Genomic DNA, 25,843 nt, shown 5'->3' with positions numbered 1-25,843 from the left:
TTTTTTTTTTTTTTTTTTTTTTTTTTTTTTTTTGCGGTACACGGGTCTCTCACTGTTGTGGCCTCTCCTGTTGCGGAGCACAGGCTCCGGACGTGCAGGCTCAGCAGCCATGGCCCATGGGCCCAGCCGCCCCGCGGCATGTGGGATCTTCCCGGACCAGGGCACAAACCCGTGTTCCCTGCATCGGCAGGCGGACTCTCAACCACTGTGCCACCATGGAAGCCCCTACTGTACTCCATTTTTAATTCTATTAGTGCTTTAGAGCTCTATAAGGTCCATAAATAATACCATATCCAGATTGAGGAGCAAACCTCACTTTTACAGTCAATCTAGTGAAAAGGAAAGATAAAGAGAAACTCTTGAAAGCTTCCAGAGAAAAATGACACATTATTTAAAAGGCAAAACTAATTTCAAAGATGTCAGACTTTTTATCAGAAACTATGGAGGCCAAAGATAATGTAAAGGCATTTTTAAAGTGCTGAAAGAAAAAAAAAATCAATACCTCAAATGATGCCCACAGTAGCCAAAAAAAAGTATTCTTTCAGAATAAAGGTGAAATAAAAGCACTTTAAGATAAAAGAAAACTAACGTAGTTATGGCCAGCCCACCATCAATACAAAATATACTAAGTTCTTCAAAATGAGAGGAAATGATATGAGTGGAAAATTCAAATCTTCAGGAATTTAAAAAATGGCAAATATACCATAAAAAATAAAAGAATATGGTCCAATAATTCCTTTTAAATACACATGACTTGTTTAAAAAAAAGGCTAACATTGTCTTATAGAGTTTTTTATATATAACATAACATTTTAGCATAAAAATGATGAGCTGAGGTAAATCAAAGAATATGTTATCAATGATTCTACATTTAAATAAGTAATGCACATAAATTCTAAATATGGTGTAAAGAGTGAAGATTGTTTATGGAGTATCCAAATTAAAAAATAATGAAAGTGATATAGCTAAAAAGAGGATAGGTAAATCAAAATTAAATTCTAAAAAAAAAAACTTTTGATCTAATCCAAAAGAAGTCAGCCAAGGAGGAAAGAGGCACAAAAGACAAAGTGTTGTAGGCAGGCTTTGAGGTGATTCCTGGTGATGTCTGTAGCCTGGTATTCATGTTCTTAAAATCACCTCCTATTGAGTGTGGGCTGGACTTAGCGATTCACGGCTAACTTCTGATATTGGGCTACTAAAAAGACTACAGTTTTTATCTTGCAGTTCTCTCACTTGGACTACTCACTCTTTCACCTTTTCATATCATGAGGCAGTCCTATGGAAATCAACAGCCAGTGAGAAATTGAGCCTTTAGCCCAATAGCCCATGATGCATAGTGGCCCACGTGACTGAGCTTCGGAAGAAATCTTCCTGCAGTTGCATCTTCAGATGAGACCACAGTCTCAAACAATAGGTTGACTGAATCCTCATGAGAGATCCTGAGCCTGAGACACCTACCTAAGAAGTGGCTGAGTTCCTGATCCACAAAAATTAGGAGATATTAAATATCTGTTGTGCTAAGGTGCTCACTTTTGGGGTAACTTGTGATGGTTTAACTTTAAAATAATCAATAAATTCATCAAGTTTTTAAAAAAAGGGAATAATCATATTATCATTTCAAGTGAAGTAGAAAAAAAGATTTGACAAGTTCAACACCAATTCATGATTTAAAAAAAACATAAACGTTTTCAAACTTGGAACAGAAAGAAACATCCTCAACTGATAAAGAGTATCTAAGAAAAATCTACAACTTTCAACAGGCTCAGTAGTGAAATATTGAAACTTTTCTGCTAAGTTTGGGAACCAGACAAAGATGTGTACTTTCACCATTCTTGTTTGATATTTTACTGGAGTCTTAATTAGTACAATAAAGCAAGAGAAAAGAAATTAAAGATGTAAAGAAGAGAAAGGAAGAAATAAAGCTACGTCTATTTGTAGATGACAAGATTGTTTACATAGAAAGTCTTATTTCAACTCGAGAACTAATGAGGAAAATTTAGAAGGGAAACAGATTAAGAAGTATGAAAAATCAGGTATATTTTTATATGCTAACAACTAACATTTAGAAAAGTTAAACTTAAAAAACAATCACATTTACAATTCTGTGTAAAAACTAAAAAATTCTCAGAATGAGTAAGAAAAGATATACAAGGTAGCATCACTAAAAACTATATAACATTGCTGAGAGAAATTAAAGAAGGCATAAATTAATGAAGTAACAAACTATGTTTATGGATTGATAGATTCATTATTGTTAGGTGCCTATTGTCCCCAAATTCATATATAGATTTCAGGCTGTCACATGCAAACTACCACTATGCATTTTATGGAAATGGATAAGCTGATTCTAACATTTATATAATAGTAGAAACGATCTAGAACAGCTAAATCATTAAAATAAATTTGAAGGACTAATAAACTACCTGATTTTAAGAATTACTATAAGATTACTGCAATTAAGACAGCATGACTTGCACAGTAAAATAGATATATAGGTTAATGAAACAGAATTGAGATTCCAGAAATAGATACACTCATACATGGTCAATTAATTTTTGACAAAGCCAACAAGGCAATTCAATGGGGAAAGGAAAGACTTTTTAATAAATGGTGTGGAAACTACTGGATATCCATACAGAAAAATAAAAGAGACTTGACCGTTATCTCATAGAACACGCAGATATAACTCAAAATATACCAGAGATCTAAATGTAAAAGTTTAATTCATAAAACCTCTAATAGAAGAGAAATGAGAAATTCTTGCTAACTTGGAGAATGAAAAGATTCCTAGATAGAACACAAAGAGAATGAATTAAATATAGTACATTTAATTTGATCAAAATTAATAATTTTTGCTTTTCAAAAAGCATCATTAGAAATGAAAGTTCAAATAATGGATTGGGAGAAAATACTTGCAACACATATATCAGACAAAAAAAATTGTGTCCAGAATGTATAAAGTAACTCATAAGTCAATAGTAGAGGGTTAAAAACAACCAATAATAAAATGAGAGAAAGACTTCACAAAAGAAAATATACAAATGTCCATTGAACACGTGAAAATACCATTAGGAATCAGGGCAATGAAAATTAAAACTACAATGAGCTATCTCTAATTATCCACTAGAAGGGTAATATTTAAAAAGATTCAAAATACCAAGTTTTGGTGAGGGTGTGAAGCGGCTGAAGCACACATATACGGCTGGTAGGAATATAAAGTGACACAACTATTTCGGAGAATTGTTAGCAAGTGTTTGAAAATTTTAAATATGTATACCTACTATACAGTCCTAGGAGTACCCCTAGGTATCTGTCCAAGAGATGTAAGAACATGTGTCCACACAAATATCAGTACTTGTATATCAGTGTTAAGAACAACATTATTCACCATAGTCAAAAACTAGAACTAATCTAAATGTTTACCAAGAGATGAATGAATAAGCCGAGGTATATCTGTAGGGTCGACTACTACTTAGAAATAAATAGGAACGGACAACGGCTACACACTGTAATAAAGACCAATTTCAAAACCATTAAGGGAGTAAAAGAAGGAAGACAGAAAAGACTACATGCAGTATAATTCTATTTATATAAAATTGTAGAAAAATTCAAGCTGATTTATCATGACAAAAAGCAGATCGGTGGTTTTCTGGGCTTGGGATGGATGGAGTCACACAGTTCCAAGTAGAAAGAGAGCATTTTTACAGGCGATGGAAAAAGTCTATATCTTGATTGTGTCTATGTTTACAGGGGTGTATATTTCTGCTAAAAAATCTTCAAAGTATACACTTTAAATGGATGCAATGCATAAACTTACAAAGTATACAAATCACACTTCAATAAAATTAATTCAACAAAACTTTTAAAACTTGAGTCTAGACTTCACTCAGAGGAAAATGAACCAAGTAATTGAATGTACAGAGAGCAGTAGGATGAAGTACAGAATTATTGCATCACTCTCATTGTGGAATATACTTCCCTCTAAAATAAACCAGGCACATGCAGTGAGTGAAGTCCTGTGCTCTTCACTGTAGTCGAACAACAGTCAAACAGGATCTCCGAAAGTGTTTTCTGGAGACTTAGCACCAGTGACCTTCATGATTCTCAATCCCATCTTTTTCTTAGATCTTGCATACCAACTAGGGAGGTAGACAAACAATTCTACTACAAGAGAGTACTCTGTAACTGATTAAGAGGTGGAAGCAAAGCCACATGGAAGTCGAGAGGAGAGATTAATTCCCACCTGAACAGGATCAGAGAAGCTGTCACAGAAGAGCAGACGCAGCTCTTAAAGTCTGGCAATATACTGGGTGCTGGAGCAGAAGCAGCCAGACAAGGCCTCTGTGGAGTTACCAGAGGGAGAGAGGGGGAGACCAGGAGTCTGCGGGGATGTGGAAACTCAGAGCCGAGGGTTTCAGGGAGCCAGCGTCCCGGCTTCTGTTTGCTTCATCCCTGCCAAAGTCTTGTTGCGTTATTTATTTGTAAAATTCAACACATCCCAGACATGCGTTAACAATGCCATTTTCAATTTAAAGTGGGTGTATGGGCTCAGAATAGTGATTCTGAGATGCTCAACTGGGAAGCCTGCCACTGGTGAAATGAGACTTCATACATACCCTGTCCCTTGGCTAACTCCATTATGGACAGAATAATGCCTACTCATTAATTAGTCAGACTGATTTGCTGAGGCAGACAGCAGCCCAGCAGCCACGATACGGATCAGTTTTACAAAGGGTTTTCAATGAGCATTAGGCCCACAGAAAGCCTGTGGTCCACCAAACTTGGATGAGTCCTGTCAGACCTCCCCTGGGTCCAGCCCTCCCTGTATCTGGCAGCTCCCCTTTGCTTCTATTCACCACTGCGATGCTTCCAAGTTTCCTCAGGCACCTTCCACATGCTCACCAGATGTCTCTGCTTCCTGCTCCACAAGAAATGGAGGTCAGCAGTCCCGAATTTACTAAATATACTTTCGCATTCTACCTTCAAAATTATCTTTTTCATGAGAAATTGCTCCCCTTGACCAAAAGTTATTTGTTCCTCCCATCTTTTTTTGAATCTTTTAAGAACTTGTGGTTATTAACTATTTCACGTCCTTTCCAACTCTGCACTTTCTGTCACCACCAAGTCTTTCACTAAGCTCACATTGGCCACAATTTAAAATAAAAGCAAGAGTAAAAAATCCTTTCCTCAGCAGGATCTTTTATTCAACAGTTTTAGGATGGATTAAAGACCTAAAATTAAGACCGGATACTATAAAACTCCTACAGGAAAACATAGGGAGGACACTCTTTGACATAAATCACAGCAATATGTTTTTGGGATCTGTCTCCTAAAGGAAATAAAAGCAAAAATAAAAAAGGGACTTAATTAAACTTAAAAGCTTTAGCACAGCAAAGGAAATCATTGACACAATGGAAAGACAACCTACTGAATGGGAAAAGATATCTGCAAATGATATGACTGATAAGGGGTTAATATCTAACATTTATAAATGGCTCATACAACTCAATGTCAAAAATCCAAACAACCCAATTAAAATATGGGCAGAACTGAATAGACATTTTTCCAAAGAGGAAATGCAGATTGCCAACAGACACTTGAAAAGATGCTCAACATCGCTAATCATCAGGCAAATGCAAATCAAAACCACAGTGAGATGTCACTCACACTGGTCAGAATGGTTATCATCAAAAAGTTTACAAAGAACAAATGTTGGAAAAGATGTAGGGAAAAGGAAACCTTTTCCCTACATCCTCTGTTGGTGGGTACACTGTTGGTGGGAATGTAAATTCATGCAGTTATTGTGAAAAACAGTATGGAGGTTTATCAAAAAACTAACAGTAGAACTACCGTATAACCCAGTACTTCCACTCCATCTGAAAAAAACAAAAACACTAATTCGAAGAGATACCTGCACCCCAATGTTCATAGCAGCATTATTTACAATTGCCAAGGTATGGAAGCAACTTAAGTGTTAATCAACAGATGAATGGGTAAAGATGTGGTACATATATACACAATGGAGTAATATTCAGCCATAAAAAAGAATGAAATTTTGCCATTTGCAGCAACATGAATGGACTTGGAGGGCATTATGCTAAGTGAGATAGGTCAGGCAGAGAAAGACAAATACTATATGAAATCATTTATATGTGGAATGTAAAAAATACAACAAATTAGTGAATAAACCAAAAAAGAAACAGACTCACAGATACAGAGAACAAACTAGTGGTTAACAGTGTGGAGAGGGAAGGGGGAAGGGGCAATAGGGGTAGGAAAAAGAAAGGTTATTATGGAATTATATGAAATCATGTGTGTGAAACTTTTGAAAGTTGTAAAGCACTATAGAATTTAAAGAACCTTTCATTCAATTTAAAAAGATTTGAAAAAGGAAAAAAAACCCTGCTATATTGGCTAAGGGAAAAAATATAGTATATTAATAGAAAATTTGAGGTAGAGTAAGGACAACAGATCAAGGCACTATTGCCATTAAAAGATGGTTTATTTTGCATAGGTTTTAGAGAAGAAGAGCACCCTGTGCATGGGGGGCCCTGCAGGGAAACAGGAGGGTTAGTCACGAGGCAAAAGAGAGAAGGGGAAACTGAAGTCAAGAGCCTTTAGTGTGTTTTCCATGTGAGGGAATGAACTGTGAGGCAGAATGAGCAGGTTCAGGATTGGCTAGTTTGAATGATGTCAGAGGGCTCTGGGATGCAGGGGCTGAACCAGGTTTCTCAGACCAGGCAGGCCCTGGGGTGCTTAAGGCAGGTGCATAGCTGCCCAGAGCGTGGGAGCCCAATAAAGGGTGTGGTTGGCGTATGGGCTCTGGATTGGTTGGTTTGTATTTAAGAAGTGCATCCCTGGAGAATGACCCTTCCAGAGGAATCAGGGGAGGGCAATGGGGGAGGCAGGAGGCCAAGGCAAGGTGACTCGGGTATATTTTCAGGTAGTCCAACACAAGGCATGTCCAACATAGACATGTAGAGCAGATGTTAAAGAACTAAGTTCATAGAAGCTAGCAGATACGGCTTATACCTCAAGCTATCATGCCCAAACTCTTCTCTCCTTCAAGATGAAAATTCCTGTAGTTTTTACCTAGTATGTCCACTTCTTGTTCAGTAGTCTGCTTTGGGGCCCTATAAAAATTTTGAGCCAGATGTAAGATTGACAATGATTTCCTAAACGTATCTCCAGTGTTCTCACTGCTCTTACTTATAGCCACTGGCTTCATCCAGGTGTTCATCATCTCTGGTCAGAATATTTAAATTGCTCTCTAAGTGTCTTCAGGAATTTAGATTCACCCCTGCAAACCCTCCACCTGCCCCACCTAGCTTCCTACGCTGCACCGGCCCCATCTAGCATCCTAAGTTGTATGTCTCCTCTTATTACTCCTCATTGCATGTTATGGGGTGGAGAACACACTCCTCAAGCCGTATAGTAACTTCCCAGTCTTTCTCCACCTGCTACCTCAACCCTACACCCTTCAGCATACATCCTACACTTTAGCCACATCAAATTGTTTCAAACTCAAGTGCTTAATCTTGCCTTTAAGTCTCTGTACACATGACTAGCTTTGCCTAGGAAACCACTCAGTATCCTTCCCACCATTACTACCTACCTAAATCTCATTTATTAATAAGGTAGACTGACTGCATTCATGGCCTCTGTTCTTCACTCCCCCATTTTGGGTGGGGAGTTCTGTCCCACACAGTGGCCATGGCATTGACCATGTGACATGCAGCCAATCCCAGAAGCATGGGGAACACAGGGGAGACAATGGGACCAACCAGATGAACCCAAGGACTTGTGAGAAATAAAGGCGGTTCTTTTAAGCCACTAAGTTCTACTGTGGTTTGTTACCCAGCAATGCCTAACGTATGTAGCTGGAGTCGCTCAAAAACTATATGTTAGTCATCTTTATGTGTCCAGTACCTAATGGAAGGTAGGTGCTCAAAAATTGTGTGATGAACAATACATCAGTGCAATAGTATGTGTTTATCATTACAAACTCTTTCCTACTCTTTTTGCAATTTTTGCCATATGTATTTAATCCATGTTTTAAAGGCTTGGAAATGACAGACATGTTGCCAAAAAGTATAAATCATAATTTCATTATAAACATAAGTTGTCATAAAAAGAAGGCTAAAGAAATATAAAATATCCTGATTATTAATTCTCATAAGGCTCAAGTATACAATATTATCAGCAACCTGTGCTTATTCTAATGCTTGATTTGATAACTATAATGACATTATGCACAATGAACCTAAAATTCAAGGGAATGTTACCACTTGTGAAATGGCAAGACATTTTAAGCTAAGGCATGAATTGACTTGAATTTGCATGAATGTGAGCTACAGATCCTATCCACCTTCCACTCAAATACCAGTTTATTTTATGGGAATTATAAGGGAAAAATATTGAGGAGTTTCCCAGTAGTTCTTTTTGCAAATTGACTAGTAATGATTCTTAAGAAGTTGCCTTTCAATGTAATCTCTCTCCTATTTTAGTTATTCAAACATTAGCCTCTCTTATTTTAATGGAATTACAGTAGCATTTCGAGCCCTTGTTGCCACATGCGGTAAGATTACTAATGACAAGTTTTAGGTTATCTAACCAGTCAGGCATTCAGTCATCCACAAATTTGGCTATGTTTATTATTAATGAAGCTGCACAAACACAAGTGCATTGTCATACATTTAATTTCTCAAATATTGTGATAATATAAACAACACAGAAGAAAATGTTTTTCATGAATACATATAAGGTTAATTTTCTTTTGCCTGACACGCACTAATTCATACATATATTAATTCAACAAACATTTTGGGGGCCAAATGTGTTCAAACTTATTAGAGCTAAGGTAGGAAATGCATAGGTTTAGTGGAAAAGTGAGATATTTAAATCATTACAATGCAATGGGTGCTATCATTGATGTGTACACAAAATCTTGGGGAAATAGAGGAATGGGAAGGGTGTGTACATTTTCCTGGGAAAGAGAGGTGGCTTTGGAAATGGGTGTTAAGGAATAAATAGGATTTCATAAGTGGACAAGTTATGAAAGGGACATTCTGAGACAGAAAGGATGGAATGATCAAAGTCAAAGACCCTGGGAAGTGCTAGTTCTGGGAGGAGGTCCCTTTGATTTTCTGGTACGGTAATATACAAAGTGTGTGCATGAACCAAGGGCAATACATCACCAGAGAAAGTGTCAGAAATGCAAATTCCCAGGCCCAACCTCAGTTCTGCTGAATCCAGTCTATGGCAGTGGGGAAAGGAATCTCTTTTTCATAATTCCGAGGTGATTCTTATGCATATTAAAATCTGACAAGACTGACCTAGGGAAGCTCTTCTTAAATTTAGGGTGTATCAAAACCACGTGTAGGGTTTATTAAAAATGTCAATTTCGGGTTCTCATCCTAGAGTTTCTGATCCAGTAAGTTTGAGGTGGGTTTCAGAATTGCATTCCCAACAACTCTCAGATTATGCCACTGCTTCAGGTCCAGGGAACACGCTTTGCAAACCATAGATTTAGGGAAGTGAGTAAATGATAGTGAATTTTCAAATGTAAGTTGGGACCAGATTATGAAAGAACTATGTGACAGGGAGAATTCTAAAATGACTCCCACAATTACTGGCCCCTGGTGTAATAACTTTCTATAACAATTGAGATAAAGGGCTCCAAGTAACATTTGTATAATTACAAATCATCTCTATTTATTTTTATTTACTCATGTGTCTTTCTGTCCACATCATTCAGGTGTTATACCCTGTAGATCATCACATAGACTCACACAAGTATTATATTAGTCTTTGTGATATAGCATAGAATGGAAAATCATCTGTCAATTGAGTTATATTCATAGTTGATGAGAAGCAAGAAAGCTTCATCACAACAAACTCTTAAACCATTTATTTATTAACCATGTATTTTCTGCAAGAAGAACATTGTGCAAGCAAATACAAAAAATTCTTACCATTGGTTTCATTGTTCAAATGGAAAATATGTGAGAAGGGAGGGGTGATTATTAACACTGCTTTTACACACATTGATAGTATATGCTTTAACTCACTGAAATTCCTTTTCAGATATTACTTTTATGATTTGAGGGACTAAGTGGTATTTATCAAGCATAGTCTTCTAATAGTAGTTAAAAATGTACAGCAGTGTGACACCACCCTAATTTCCATTGAGTGCATCTGAGAGACTCAGGAGTGTTTAATAAGGTAGGAATTGTTTCTCTGGATTTGGGAAACAAAGCAGTAGCCATGTCTTTTCAACTTATTTAACTTCTATCTGCATGTAATATAAGTGGATGGTAATAATGCATAAGGGAGAAGGAAGATGCTATAAGTGTGGATTGCAAAAAAGCATGCACTATATTACATGTCAAGGACCCTTTACGAGCTCAGGTGTATCACATGCCAGCATTCGTTTTTTGTACCATGTGGAGAGACAAGAAAGTCAGCAACTTGCTGTGCTGACAGTGCAGCAAAACATGATTTTAATTAGCTTGCACAGAGGACACATTGAGGAAAAAGTGGCATTTCATTGAGGAATATACTATTAAACACAACCCTCCTTGACCTGCCATTTATCAGGATAAGTGCTGAAAACCATATGACTGATTAAGACTTTCTCATTGTCCTTTAACCTAGGGACATATGGCTCATTTGCCGAAATATTTACTTTGAAACTTTTTCAGTTCTTTGGCATCTGAGTACTAAGAGTCTTCATATCACCATCTTAGAGAAGAAAACACTGATCTTTAATGAAATAGTACACATATTTTGAAGAATAAGTAGATCGTCTTTGGAAAGAAAAGTAGATGTAACTTGATAAGTAACAGGTCATACAAAATAAATTTTAGTTTCTGTTTTAAATTGTTATTTTGAGAGAAAGAGAAATTTGGGAAAATGTTATTCACCATGTAATATGTAGTTGCTGAATTATGAACATATGATTACTAAAGATAGTTGGGGCTGAGCTGAAATTACAGGACCTAAACTTTGCTAATTAAAGTTAGCAAATTTTAGCAAAATTAAACTTTGCACTGTAATTTTGTCCACTTTTTATTTTTACAGTTCTCTAATGTTATATTTTATATCTGTTGTGTTTATATTATTATATTCAGATTCAGGATTTTTTAGGTCTTCTTACAGAATCAGATGTTTTATCGTTGGGCATTGCACAATCACGTTGCTAAAATGTACAGGTTTTTTCTCAGATTAAAATGGTTGTTTCTGCATGTTTTAGGTTAGTATTTCCTACCCCTCTATTTTTAGCCTTTAGGTGCACTGCAAGAAAAATATTCAAATATTAAGAACCAATGTGGCATACCTCCTGGCCAAACACAGTGAACAACTGGACCTTAAAAATAGATTTCAACCACTGAAAAGGTGCCTTCTCTTGTTGTATATCAGCTGGATATCTTCACTATGGGTGTCTCTTTTAAACTGCATATTGGGAATTTATTTTACCCAAGTGTTAATCTCTGAATTTTTATCATCTTATGTTTTCCCCCATGCATTTTCTTTCCTTCTTTCTTATTTTTCCTGCTTTCTCTTGAAATTAAATTTTATCTCTCTCCCTTTCTTGCTGGTTTGAAAGATATACAATCTATTTAGCTAATTCTACACTTAGTAATCATCACTTACAATGTTCCATACCCTCTTCTAAGTTCTGGGAATATGACGGTAAGTAGTAAGTAAGTAAGATCAAAAATATGTCCTCCTATCATTCTAGTAGGGGGATACAGAGAATAAACAAATAAGTGAAAAAGTAGCATATTATATATACACCATATATATAACCTTTTCGTTGTTTCCCATAAACTTTGAATCATACTTTACATATTAAGATATAGACTTTTGATTACTTACTTCCAGATCCTGAACTACAAAAAGATTTTAGAACACTAACTGCATTGTAATTTCCAGATACCTTCATTTGTTATGTTATTTTTAATGTTATTTATTTAAAATTATCTACAGGTTTACCAATTTCTTTCTGAGCGTTTTCTTTTGGTATCCAATGTCTTGCTTCTGTGGTCAGTTTCTTTCCTTTTTTTTAAATAGCTCATCCCTTAGTGATCTTTTGTTAAATACTTATGAATGGCACACTCAGTCTTTGATGTCCTGCGGTTTTTACATTATGGACCAAGATTTTTATTTGTTTTATCTATTGTTCTTAGAATGTTTGCCTCAAATCAACTTTCCAATACATAAATTCAATTTTCAGCTGTGTCTAATTTCTTGTTATACAGTTGTGTTCATTTTATATTGCTGCTGCATAAAATTACCACAAAGTAACTGGATTAAAACAACATAGGTTTATTATTTTAAAATTCGACAAATTAGAAGTCTGGCCTTGGTGTCAATGAGGGCTGCCTTTGTTTCTGGAAGCTGCATTTATTTCTGGAAGCTGCATTTGTTTCTGGAGGCTGCATTTGTTTCTGGAGGCTGCATTTGTTCTGGAGGCTGTCAATGTTAATTGACTCCTGTAAACTATTGATTACAAACACTTTATCACATTCAACCCACATTCGTGTTAGTGCTCATGTGGTAGGTACTATCTTAGGCACTAGTGGTCATCTTTGATATCTCCTACTCTCAAGTTCACTCCATATCCAGGTCCTATTGACTCTGTAATTTCTCATTCTGTGTTCTTTTCACCACTGCCCTACCCATAGCTTCTGTTCAGGTCTACTTCATCTCCATTTTATCTATACATTGCCTCCCATCCACTTCCACAGATTTCAACATTCTGCCTTTTCCATCTTTATTTTAGACTTCCATCAGTTCAGTAACATGAGTGAAAGTTTGTCACTCCCCAACACAAAAACTTGCAAAGGTTTCCCCAATGCCCACACAATAAAATTTAATTCCTTGTGTCATTTTTGTCCTTTCATGAACTGATTCCAGCTACGTTCTCCAATTCATCCCCCCAAATTACAAAGGAAAAGGTTTAGAAGATCATGTGCTCTGGGTGATTAGTTTAGTGATATAGACTTAGAAGGAAGTGAGTGAGATCAATAGGGGTTGGTGACCCAGCAAGATAGTGGAGGATTCAAGTGACTGATATGTACGCAGTAAGACGTCTGAAAGGGTAGAAATCAGTGATCTGAGAGGGAAGTATTCAAATTTAAGATTTCCAAAATTTGGCGGTTATATGCTTTTGCAGGTCTAGAATGTGGCCATGGGTAAGAGCAACTTCCTGGGGTTAGAATACTTTGTCTTCTCTTGTGATTTCCAAGATGAGATATTTTCTCTAAATGCCCCTGGTTATGTGCAGATCCCTACTCCATGTCTTAGCGTGGAATGATCTATTCGATGACTTTGAGAAATGAGATGGGCTTATGTGGTGCAGCCTTTTCTCTTTTTATGATCTACCTGATTGTGGTGAGTACACAACCTGGTCTGCTGCCTCAGCCATATACTTCACAGACGCCAGTTTTGCCCCATGAGGGGAAGTTACAGTTGTCCTGCACTATTAGTGACTGAGGGCACAAAGTCTGTCTTTTTCTGAGGTAATTAAGAAGCTCATTGTTTTTCACATTTGAAGGTACATTCTCCAAAATAGTACCCTATTTCCATCTAACTTATCTTTTGACTTCTCTCAGTAGGTTCAGAACTGGAAGATTACTTAATCATTTGGTTATGCCTTCATCCTCATCGTGTTCATGTTGAGTAGGCTGAGGAAAAGGATGAAGAGGAGGGGTTGGCCTTGCTGTCTCGGAGTGGCAGAGGTGGAGGAGGGTGAGGGTGAGGCAGGAGAGGCAGGTACACTTGGTGAACATTACTGAAATACATCATAATTTCTGTCTGACTTATTTGCATTTTCATTTCTCTAAAAATGTTTCTACAGGCTACTAATCCTGCTTCCGTCATTTGCTTCAGTTTCAGTGTTCAGATCATAGAAGGGTCCACATTGTAGAAGAAGTCAAAAGCAGTCTTGAATAATAATCGGAACCCTTCTGCCATATTGTCTGATGTCAACTTGCTTCCAGGAGATGCTTCTTCTGTCTTATTTCTCATCACCTGGCACTGGTTTCAAAGTCCTCATCTCCATCAAGTCATCTTCTGTTAATTCTGGTGTGGGGGTCTATTAGCTCTTGACTTTCTCCAAGATCCATATCTTGAAACCCTTTACCTTCTACCTTTTTTGCATAGCCCACATTCTCTTTCATGATTTCCTTTTTTTTTTTGAATTTATTTTGCTGCTCTTCTTCTTCCTTTTTTTTTAAACATCTTTATTGGAGTATAATTGCTTTACAATGGTGTGTCAGTTTCTGCTTTATAACAAAGTTAATCAGTTACACATATACATATATCCCCATATCTCTTCCCTCTTGTGTCTCCCTCCCTCCCACCCTCCCTATCCCACCCCTCTAGGTGGTCACAAAGCATGGAGCTGATCTCCCTGTGTTATGCAGCTGCTTTCCACTAGCTATCTATTTTACATTTGGTTGTGTATATATGCCCATGCCACTGTCTCACTTTGTCCCAGATTACCCTTCCCCCTCCCCATATCCTCAAGTCAATTCTCTAGTAGGTCTGCATCTTTATTCCTGTCTTGCCTGTAGGCTCTTCATGACCTTTCTTTCTTTTTTTTTTTTAGATTCCATATATATGTGTTAGCATATGGTATTTGTTTTTCTCTTTCTGACTTACTTCACTGTGTATGACAGACTCTAGGTCCATCCACCTCACTACAAATAACTCAATTTCATTTCTTTTTATGGCTGAGTAATATTCCATTGTATATATGTGCCACATCTTCTTTATCCATTCATCTGTTGATGGACACTTAGGTTGCTTCCATGTCCTGCCTATTGTAAATAGAGCTGCAATGAACATTGTGGTACATGACTCTTTTTGAATTATGGTTTTCTCAGGGTATATGCCCAGTAGTGAGATTGCTGGGTCTTATGGTAGTTCTATTTTTAGTTTTTAAGGAATTTCCATACTGTTCTCCATAGTGGCTGTATCAATTTGCATTCCCACCAACAGTGCAAGAGGGTTCCCTTTTCTCCACACCCTCTCCAGCATTTATTGTTTGTAGAGTTTTTGATCATGGTCATTCTGACCACTGTGAGATGATATCGCATTGTAGTTTTGATTTGCATTTCTCTAATGATGCCGAGCATTCTTTCATGTGTTTGTTGGTAATCTGTATATCTTCTTTGGAGAAATGTCTATTTAGGTCGTCTGTCCATTTTTGGATTGGGTTGTTTGTTGTTTTGATATTGAGCTGCATGAACTGCTTGTAAATTTTGGAGATTAATCCTTTGTCAGTTGCTTCATTTGCAAATATTTTCTCCCATTCTGAGGGTTGTCTTTTCATATTGTTTATGGTTTCCTTTGCTGTGCAAATGCTTTGAAGTTTCTTCATGTCCCATTTGTTTATTTTTGTTTTTATTTCCATTTCTCTAGCAGGTGGGTCAAAAAGGATCTTGCTGTGATTTATGTCATAGAGTGTTCTGCCTATGTTTTCCTCTAAGAGTTTGATAGTTTCTGGCCTTACATTTAGGTCTTTAATCCATTTTGAGTTTATTTTTGTGTATGGTGTTAGAGAGTGTTCTAATTTCATTCTTTTACATGTAGCTGTCCAGTTTTCCCAGCACCACTTATTGAAGAGGCTGTCTTTTCTCCACTGTATATTCTTGCCTCCTTTATCAAAGATAAGGTGACCATATGTTCGTGGGTCTATCTCTGGGCTTTCTATCCTGTTCCATTGATCTATATTTCTGTTTTTGTGCCAGTACCATACTGTCTTGATTACTGTAGCTTTGTAGTATAGTCTGAAGTCAGGGAGCATGATTTCTCCAGCTCTGTTTTTCTTTCTCAAGATTGCTTTGGTTATTCGGGGTCTTTTGTGTTTCCATACAAATTGTGAAATTTTTGTTCTAGTTCTGCGTAAAATGCCACTCGTAGTTTGATAGAGATTGCATTGAATCTGTATTTTGCTTTGGGTATCCTGTGCAGCCGGCCACTGCCAGGGTCCCATGATCCAGGGACAACTTCCCCAGGAGAACACACGGCACGCCTCACGCTGGTGCAACGTCACTATGGCCTCTGCCGTCACAGGCTCGCCCCGCATTCTGTACCCCTCCCTCCCCCTGGCCTGAGTGAGCCAGAGCCCCTGAATCAATGTCTCCTTTAACCCCGTCCTGTCTGAGTGAAGAACAGATGACCTCAGGTGACCTACACGCAGAGGCGGGTCCAAATCCAAAGCTGAATCCCAGGAGCTGTGCAAACAAAGAAGAGAAAGGGAAATTTCCCCCAGCAGCCTCAGGAGCAGTGAATTAAATCTCCACAATCAACTTGATGTACCCTGCATCTGTGGAATACTTGAATAGACAACGAATCATCCCAAATTGAGGAGGTGGACTTTGGGAGCAACGATATATATTTTTTTCCCTTTCTGTGAGTGTGCATGTGTATGCTTCTGTGTGTGATTTTGTTTGTATAGCTTTGCTTTTACCATTTGTTCTAGGGTTCTGTCTGGGTTTTTTTGTTTGTTTTGGGGGTTTTTTTTAGTATAGTTTTTAACACTTGTTATCATTGGTGGATTTGTTTTTTGGTTTGGTTGCTCTCTTCTTTCTTTCTTTTTTTTTATTACTTTACAAAATTTTTTAATAATTATTTTTTATTTTAATAACTTTATTTTATTTATTTTATTTTGTTTTGTTTTATTTATCTTCTTTTTTCTTTCTTTCTTTTTTTCTCCTTTTATTCTGAGCCGTGTGGATGACAGGCTCTTGGTGCTCCAGCCAGGCATCAGGGGCTGTGCCTGTGAGGTGGGAGAGCCAAGTTCTTTCATGATTTCCTTGACTGGCTTTTTTGTGAACCTGAAGAAGTCATGCACAGCATCTGGACACAGTTTTCTCCAGCAGCAATTGATTGTTTCAGGCTTGACGGCTCTCATGGCTTTTTCTATAACAATGGCATCCTCAGTGGTCTAATCCTTCCAGACTTTCATGATGTTCTTTTCATGGGCGTTCTCTTCCATTGCACTGACAATCCTTTCCATAGAGTACTGTGTGTAATGAGACTTAAAGGTCCTTCTGACCCACTGATATAGAGGCTGAATTAGAGATCTTGTGTTTGGGGGCAAGTAGACCACTTCAACACTTTTGATGTTGATCTCATTGGGTTCTGGGTAGCCAGAGGCATTGTCCAATATCAAAAGAACTTTAAAGGCAGTCCCTTCCTGGCAACGTGCTTCCTGACTTCAAGGACAAATCATCTATGGAACCAATCCAGAAAAACTGTTCTCATTGTCCAGTCGTTCTTGTACAACCAAAAGACTGGTAGCTGGTGTCTATCTTTTCTCTTCAAGGCTCAGAGCTTAGCTGCTGTCCTGCATAAAACCACATTTGCACAAAACAGCAGAGTTGGCCTGACCCTTCTTGCCTTAAATCCTGATGTTTGCTTCTCTTACTAATAAATATCCTTTGTGACTTTTGTTTTTCAGAATAGGGTATGTTTGTCTACATTAAAATCCTGTTCAGGCAAGATATTCTGTCTCCTCAATGGTTTTCTTAATGGCATCTGGGGACTCGTCTGCTGCTTCTTGGTCAGGAGAAGCTGCTTACCCTGTTATCTTGACATTTTAAAAGCCAAACCTCTCTCTAAAATTATCAAACCATCCTTTACTGGCATTAAGTTCTCCAGTTTTAGATTCTTCACCTTCCTTTTGCTTTAAGTTGTCATATAATGACTTCACTTTTTCGCAAATCATATTAAAGTCTACAAGTATATCTTTCCTATGGCAATCCTGAATCCACATAAAAGCTGTATTTTCACTATGAGACAGAAAGATATTTCACAAAAAGTACAAGGTTTTTGCACCTGCTAGCATATTTTCAAAAAATTTTCTTTATGGGTTTTTTGTTTAGTTCATCTTCGATAGCTTCCATTAGTGTTTTTTTGCAAAGTTTTTAAACATATTTTCCTTAGCTACATTTCAGTCTCCAGTTGTGAGGACAATAGCCCAACTTGATGTAATAAAAAACAAAGGCCCTGGGGATACTTCCTCTCTCTCCCTTGTTTCCAGGCCCTTCGTCTTAGCTTTCTCTTAATGTACCCAAACTTTCTCTTCCCATATGATGAATTCTTTGCCATGTGATCTGACACACAAAGCCCTTTCTAGCCAAACCCAGATATTCTGGCACACGAGGAGGAGCACAACTGATCTTCCAGCAAAGATTCTGGATACGCTTGTCTGAACCAGCCCATTGGTATTGTCATTCGGTCTTGGTTGATACTCTCCGAGTCATGGTAGCTATGACAACTATCACTGAGAAAGAATTTAATGCATGTTTACAACATGAGAGAATAAATTAATAAATGACATAGTGAAGACTTATGAAAAGTGATGCCACAGTAGCTTGAAAAGGTGTTAAAAGTGGGCTCGGGTCACTCACAATTTTCACCCACCATAATCCTTTAACCAGAGCTGGTTCTGACATTTCTCCTGTAGTGTCTTGTTTGGACTCATCTCTGTGCTAACTTCTCCAGGGCAAATGTCCTCCTCCCTCTGTCCACACTCACTGTGGCTTTACAGCAGGTCTTACCCTTGCTTCTCTGCTTGGCCCTATTCCACCTTTAATACTTCACTCATGCAGACTTTAACCCATTAGGATATACGCATGTTGCTTTTATAACACTAGTTTACAATTCTTAAGAGTTATTATTAATTACACTTCAGTCAACTCTAATACATATCTTGTTTCTCTTTAACAGATTTTTGAATGAAGCTTCTTCCAGTTCTGCATTTTCTGAGTGGTTCTCACTGTAGTAGTTTTCATGTTTAAATATGCGATACATAATTTTTCAATGGATTACCTATGCTCCTGCCAAAAGAGTAACTGCACGAAGAGTCCAGCTGCTCTGATTAAAATGTATTAATCACATTCATTAGCATTTTCAAAAAAAATAAATTTGTTTTACCTTTTATTTTATTGGAGCCAGTCCCTAAATTAGTGAGTCAGGCACAGTCAAGTCTCAGTTATAAACAGAGTATTTTTTTCAAGATCTTAAAAGTATAATCAGGCTTAGTAGTTCATAAAGTCCTTTGTCTACCATTTCCTTATTTCTTGTTTATTTTTAAACTCATTCCACTCCCTTACAAACTAAGAGCCAACAGAATACTATTGAAATGCATACATTTGGCTTTCTCCAACTTGTAGAAGGCCTAAACCCAAATACAAAATATTAGAAAAGGATGTTAAATTTGACTGGATTACAGTTACATTTGCAGACTTTAGCATGCACTAGAGGGTAGGAAAATTCTTAATGGAGAGACAGAAGCAAGGAGCAGTGGGCATATATGGCTACTTCCTGATTTGGGCTCTCGAGGCTGGTCTGCTTCCCCAGTAGTGAACTGAGGATTGTCAGAATGCCAGGCACATCTCTCTTCAGAAACATGCCAGCACTTAATATTTCTTTTGTTTTTTTTTTTTTTTTTTTTTTGCGGTACACGGGCCTCTCACTGTTGTGGCCTCTCCCGTTGCGGAGCCCAGGCTCCGGACACGCAGGCCCAGCGGCCATGGCTCACGGGCCCAGCCGCTCCGCGGCATGTGGGATCTCCCCGGACCGGGGCACGAACCTGTGTCCCCTGCATCGGCAGGCGGACCCTCAACCACTGCGCCACCAGGGAAGCCCCAGCACTTAATATTTATAACTGAATGTTCTTTGCAATATCACCCACATTCTTCCTGACTGTCTGGGACACTCGGCAAAATTATTTGGCTTTTTCTCACGCTGTCCCTTTTTCTATTGCCTCACTGTGGCCTCTCTTTTGTGCTGTTACTAAATACCATCAATTGAAAGAAGACAGGGAGAAGTTTAATTATAAAGGCTATGTTTCTCTTTGCTATCGTAAAGCAGAGGTCAGCAAGATATAGCCTGTGGGTCAGGTCTAGACCACCACCTGATTTTGTAAATAAAGTTTTTTGGAACACAGCCATGCTCATTTATTTATGTCTTGTCCATGGCTGCTTTTGTACCACATGGCAGAGTTGAGCAGTTGTGGGAGAGACCATATGGCAGCAAATATTCACTATCTGGCCTTTCAAGGAAGAAAGTTTGCTCACCTCTGTTATAAAAACTTGACCAAAACATAAGTTTTACATAATGATTAGATAAGAACATCTCAACTTCTAGCTTTAGTGCCTAACAGTAACAAAATGTTCTATTAAATGTTTGAATAAAGGTCCTCAGGGTAATTAACATGAAATCAATTTTTATATTGTCATCAACAATGACTTTTATAATCATTCTTTTAATACTGTTATTATTTTCTATCACTTTGGCAGTAGACATGAGTTTAAGAATGTTTTACAAACAGTGCAAAAATCCTGCTCTCTCAGTTCTTGCTTTCCCAAAGAGAAAAGTGTTTTGCTTGAATTTATAAGCAAAGTGCCGTTATACTGTCAACCTTATTTTGCATCTTTCATAGCATGGGCTTCTCAATGCCATAGGCCAATGTCTCTTCCTATTGAAATAAAGTATTAACTGTTAGTGCCCAGGACAAGGTGCTATTTCAAAGGGCAGTCTATTTAGAGTGTTCTTTTCTGGTTTTAGATGCTGCATTTTACACAAAACTACAACTGCTGACTCCAAGAATAAGTTTGAAACTAAGAAGTAGAAATCTAGAAATGAAGAACATTCTAAATGTGCTGAATCTCAAAAGCAACTGAAATCTTTGAGGAAAGTAGTTTCCCAGTTTCTATGAGCTGAAAGGTCTATCGTCTCCAAAATACCTCTAACATTTCTGTCTTTTCACTTTAAAATACATTTTAAAGGCTGAATTTCTCATCTTGAGTCTTTTTCATTTTTCTTTTAAAGATCACTGCTCATATTGGGCCCAAAATTGGAGGGACCAGGGGTCTGTCCGTCAACAACATGATAATTTTCATCCCACTTCACTTTGACCTCACCTTCTATGACTTATTCTCATTTCTTGTTATTTCCTACTGCTTTGTACAGAGTTTTACATCTTCATTCCACCATCCAGTGTCATCCAGCCATTTCCTTTTTTCTCTTTTTTTTAACTTTCTGTCTTTCTCTCTTTTTAATAATTTGAGGGGGGTGTGTTTCTACTCTTATATCGGTTCTTGTTGTTACTTTTCACTGTGACTGAAAGCTTCTTGCTTTTCTGCTATACCAAACCCCTCAGTCCCTGATAACAGCTTTACAGGATGGATGGAATAGTTCCAACCATTGTCCTTCTATACATGGTACAAAAAAAGTTGTTGTCAGGGTTCTTAGGAGAAGGATACTTTCTAGACATGCTTCACTGTGAGCCATGATTCTCATTTCCTTTGTACTATCCTATTATCCATATGCTACATATTACAACTTTGATCATGCTTGTCCAAATAATAACTTTATAGAAATGCAGTCAGGTCTTTCTTTTTACAGTTGATCTAAAAACTAAACTGGAATTAGCTTAATACAATAAAAATATGTATATATATACATATGTATATATTTTCTTTAAAAACACCGAAGCAAAGGTGAGAGGCTACCTGAATCTCAGGGATGTCCATCTAGAGATGGAACCAGTGTTGGCTCTTTTACCTCCCAGTGTCAGCTAGACTATTGGAGTCATGATTCCTTACAACAGCCTGTGGTCTTCCACTCAATTAAATGTTTGATTCTTAACAACTCCAGCTTTGCCACCTGCAGGGGCTGAGCCTCTTCTTCACAAAGAGAAAAGTTTTGACTCTGAGTGGTCAAGTTTGGGTTCTGAGCCAGGTATCATAATTGAGGTATGGAAACCATGGAGAGAAGAAGGTCAGAGACAGTGTTCCCTCATCAGAATAAAATACTATTCTCATAAGAAAGTTTGATGGACCACAGAGCAATGGATGTCCATTGCTGAGTATTATTGCATAGTGTTTTAATTACTGTTTTTCACATCCGTTTCCTTCTCTAAACAGTTACTTCTGTAAGGATAAGATATAAGGCTCATTACATCTGTTCTCCCAGTGCCTAGTACAATGTTAGCCACATAACAGAAAAATCAACAGATTTTTATTGAATTAATAACTGAACAAGATCCTCTCACTTGAAGATTTATTTTGAGAAAAACAAATAGGGTAAAAAAACAACGAATAGCATCACCTCATTTACTACTTGTCACTGCACGTTGTTCCCCTTTCTGGCCTGTGTAACGAAATCGGCTAGTTCTTTGGATTTCAGTGGTGTTTTATCCATCCTGATTAACATAAACTGGATTCCAATGCCAGCACAGCACTCAAAAAATAGAATATACTAACGATATATTTCCTATGCATGTTCATTATCTCCCAACCTGAAAGAGCTCTAATTTATGTGCCATCTTGAACTAATAACTCTTCCCTTCAGGACGTCTCCAGTTTTATCAGGACTCTTTCACCTTCCACTCTGACAGCCCTAGAGATTTCAGCTTAACTTTCACATGGCTCTCAGTTCCAGTGTGCTCCCTTGTTTTATGTTAGGTTTCTGGTCTCACAATCAATCTAGGATTGCCCTGTCACAAGCCACGGATTTCTCCCCCATCTCCCTCCTTTGTCAACTTCCTACAACTTTGTCACTTGAATAGGGACATGGTAAGTTCTTCTGGATTTATACATAACCTAGGAATTAGCATTCTTTAATGAATCCCTTCATGTGTTTTCCTCCAAAACGTTCAAGTTTCTAATGACACCATCAGTTCATATTTTCTCAACAAGGCAGAATAACTTCAAAACGAGCCACACTAAACATAGTCACCTGTCTTTCTCTCTTAAATACTGTTATACGCCGATTTCCAGATTGAATTTTTTATTCAAATAGTTAAGTCAAAATTCAAAATACATTTCCAAAGATCAGATGATGCAGAACTCACAGATGACAACTGAAATACAGATCATATTATACTCATATTAATTCTCTTGTATGTTCTTTTATTACTGTCAAGCCTCAGGCAAACTAAATCATAAACAAAGAGCAACTGTTTAAGTCCAAAGTGTGATATAACATTTAGGCAAGTCACTTCTCCCCTTTTTGTCTTTTAGAGGTTGAGCTATGACAGAAAGTTTCAGAATCATGTAATGAATGCCTAGTGGGACTTTTGTCCCAGACTTGAGGGTTGGTGCACTCAGCTGAAAACACGTATCACTGCATTGTCCATATTCTAAGGCCTGCAATCAGTAACCGGTACAAGATACTGCCTTGCCAAGAGGTGGCAGAACTGTTCCTACTATCATTAGCCAGCTCTCCCAATCTGTATGTAGAAAGTGGGGAAGGTAAAGGGATAAGGATGCCTGAGGATCATCAGTGTCCAAGGCTGTGTGGGGATTAAAGTGTTTATATTATGGAGCAAATGAAAGAGCAAGCAGAGTATCACCCATGGATGAATGCCCACAAGAAGCAGTGGCCAGCCACGCCTTCCCTTCTGGGATGCCACCTTAAACAACAGATTTGCTCATCAGCCCCTATGCCTACCTCATCAAGGAGAAAACTGGAAACAGACGGTACGGACAAGTATGGGGTAGCAATGACAGCTGTCTACAAACCCAACTCTGGGTCTGGTGAGATTGTGTTAGTTGCTGTGGACACTGCAGAAAATCCCTACCTTCAAGAGCTTTGCCATAAATATGTCCCAGAGAATAGGCTCCAAGCAAGGGGCCCCAACAGCAAAACTGAAGTGGAGAAGTCCTGACGAGGGAAGTAGAGGAGGGCTTGAAGAGTCCCAACCGGAGACTGTACAGGATGAGGTCCTGGCAGAAGTCTCCAAAGATTCCACTCTACACCACTCTGCTTTTAGACATCTTCTCCTGAAGAGTATGAATGGAAAGTTATTACCTAGAGAATCATCGAAACCAACACAGAGGGAATCACAATAATTCAGAAAGGAGCTTGCTGTTTTTCTACCCGTCTCTTTAAACAGCCCCACTAGTAAAATGTACAAAACCAAGCAGAGAAATAAGGGCAGGAGTACCAGTACCACACGCCCATTCAGCTCTGGGCTCCTCAGGCTGTAAGTCCAGTCTGTGCTGGGCAAGGGGAGTTGCTCTGAATTGGATTTGACTTGTAAGTTTTATACTAAAGGCCATCAGTTTTGTATAGCCAGGACATGGAAGCAACCTAAGTGTCCATCTACAAAGGAATGGAAAAAGAAGATGTGGTACATATATAAAATGGAATATTACTCAGCCATAAAAAAGAATGAAATAATGCCATTTGCAGCGACATGGATGGACCTGGAGATTGTCATACTAAGTGAAGTAAGTCAGACACAGAAAGACAAATACCATATGATATTGCTTATATGTGGAATCTTAAAAAATGATACACACGAATATATTTACAAAACAAGTTGAGTCACAGATGTAGAATACAAACTTACGGTTACCAACGGGAAAGGGAGGGAAGGGATAAATTGGGAGATTGGGACTGACACATAAACACTACTATATATAAAATACATAACTAATAAGGACCTACTATATAGCACAGGGAACTCTACTCAATACTCTGTAATGACCTATATGGGAAAAGAATCTAAAAGAGTGGATATACGTATACATATATAACAGATTCACTTTCCGGTACACCTGAAACTAACACAGTATTATAAATCAACTATACTCCAATAAAAATTAATTAAAAGTAAATTAAAACTGAAAAAATATTGAAAAAATCAGTTTTAATTACTGAAAACTACTGGAAAGTAAAGATTTGGCAACTGCTCTAGCTATCATTATGTGACTGGAGTGGTCCAATAAAGCACAAAGTAATAAGAAAAAAACGTAATAAAATATCATGTGTATACTTATACAGTAAAGAGTCAAATGTGGAAAAAAGATCTCAAATAAAAATTAATAATCTAAAGTAGAGTCTTGGCTCTACTTCCAAATCCTGGGGCAAATCACTTCTCTCTGTGGCTTATTGGTAATTTGGACCCAATACTTCCTACTTCACTGGGCAGGATGAAAAGGTGCATTGTCAGGTATCCTACCATGTAGCTGGCATTTAATAAATTACTAGTATTTGTTGCTGTATAACAGGTTACCACAAATTTGACAGCACAAAACAATACTCACGGGCTTCCCTGGTGGTGCAGTGGTTGAGAGTCCGCCTGCCGACGCAGGGTACACAGGTTCGTGCTCCGGTCCGGGAAGATCCCACATGCCGCGGAGCACCTGGGCCCGCGATCCGTGGCCGCTGAGCCTGCGCGTCCGGAGTCTGTGCTCCGCAACGGGAGAGGCCACAGCAGTGAGAGGCCTGCGTACCGCAAAACAAACAAACAAACAACAACAACAACAAAAATACTCACTTGTTAGCTCACAGTTCTATAGGTTAGAATTGGGGTTGGGCTCAGATGGGTTCTCTGCTTGAGGTCTCATAAAGCCAAAAACAAGGTGTCAGCCAGCCTGGGTTCTTACCTGGATGCTCCCACGAAGAATCCTTGAACAAGCTCATTTAGGTTGTTGGTCAAACCCCATTCAGCTCCCTGCATCCACAGGACCGAGGACCTCATTTCTTTGCTAATAGCTGCAGCCTACCTGTAGCCCCTAAAGACCACCCACATTCCTTATCCTGTGGCATCCTCCTTCTTCAAAGCTACCTACTGCACTTTGAATCGTTCATGCTCTGAAACTCTAATTTCCTTGTCCATCAGCTGGAAAAAGTGTTAATGCTTTCCAAGGGCTCTCCTGGGAGAATTCCCTGGTAGTCCAGTGGTTAGGACTCTGCACTTTCACTGCCAAGGGCCAGGGTTCTATCCCTGGTCAGGGAAATAAGATCCCACAAGCTGTGTCTATATATATATATATATATATATATATATATATATATATATATATAT

Source organism: Aethalodelphis obliquidens, unplaced genomic scaffold (genome assembly GCF_003676395.1).
Source record: "Aethalodelphis obliquidens isolate GAN/ISIS:26980383/991018 unplaced genomic scaffold, ASM367639v1 scaffold35, whole genome shotgun sequence".
Lineage (NCBI taxonomy): Eukaryota > Metazoa > Chordata > Mammalia > Artiodactyla > Delphinidae > Aethalodelphis > Aethalodelphis obliquidens.
This window is presented reverse-complemented; position numbering follows the sequence as displayed.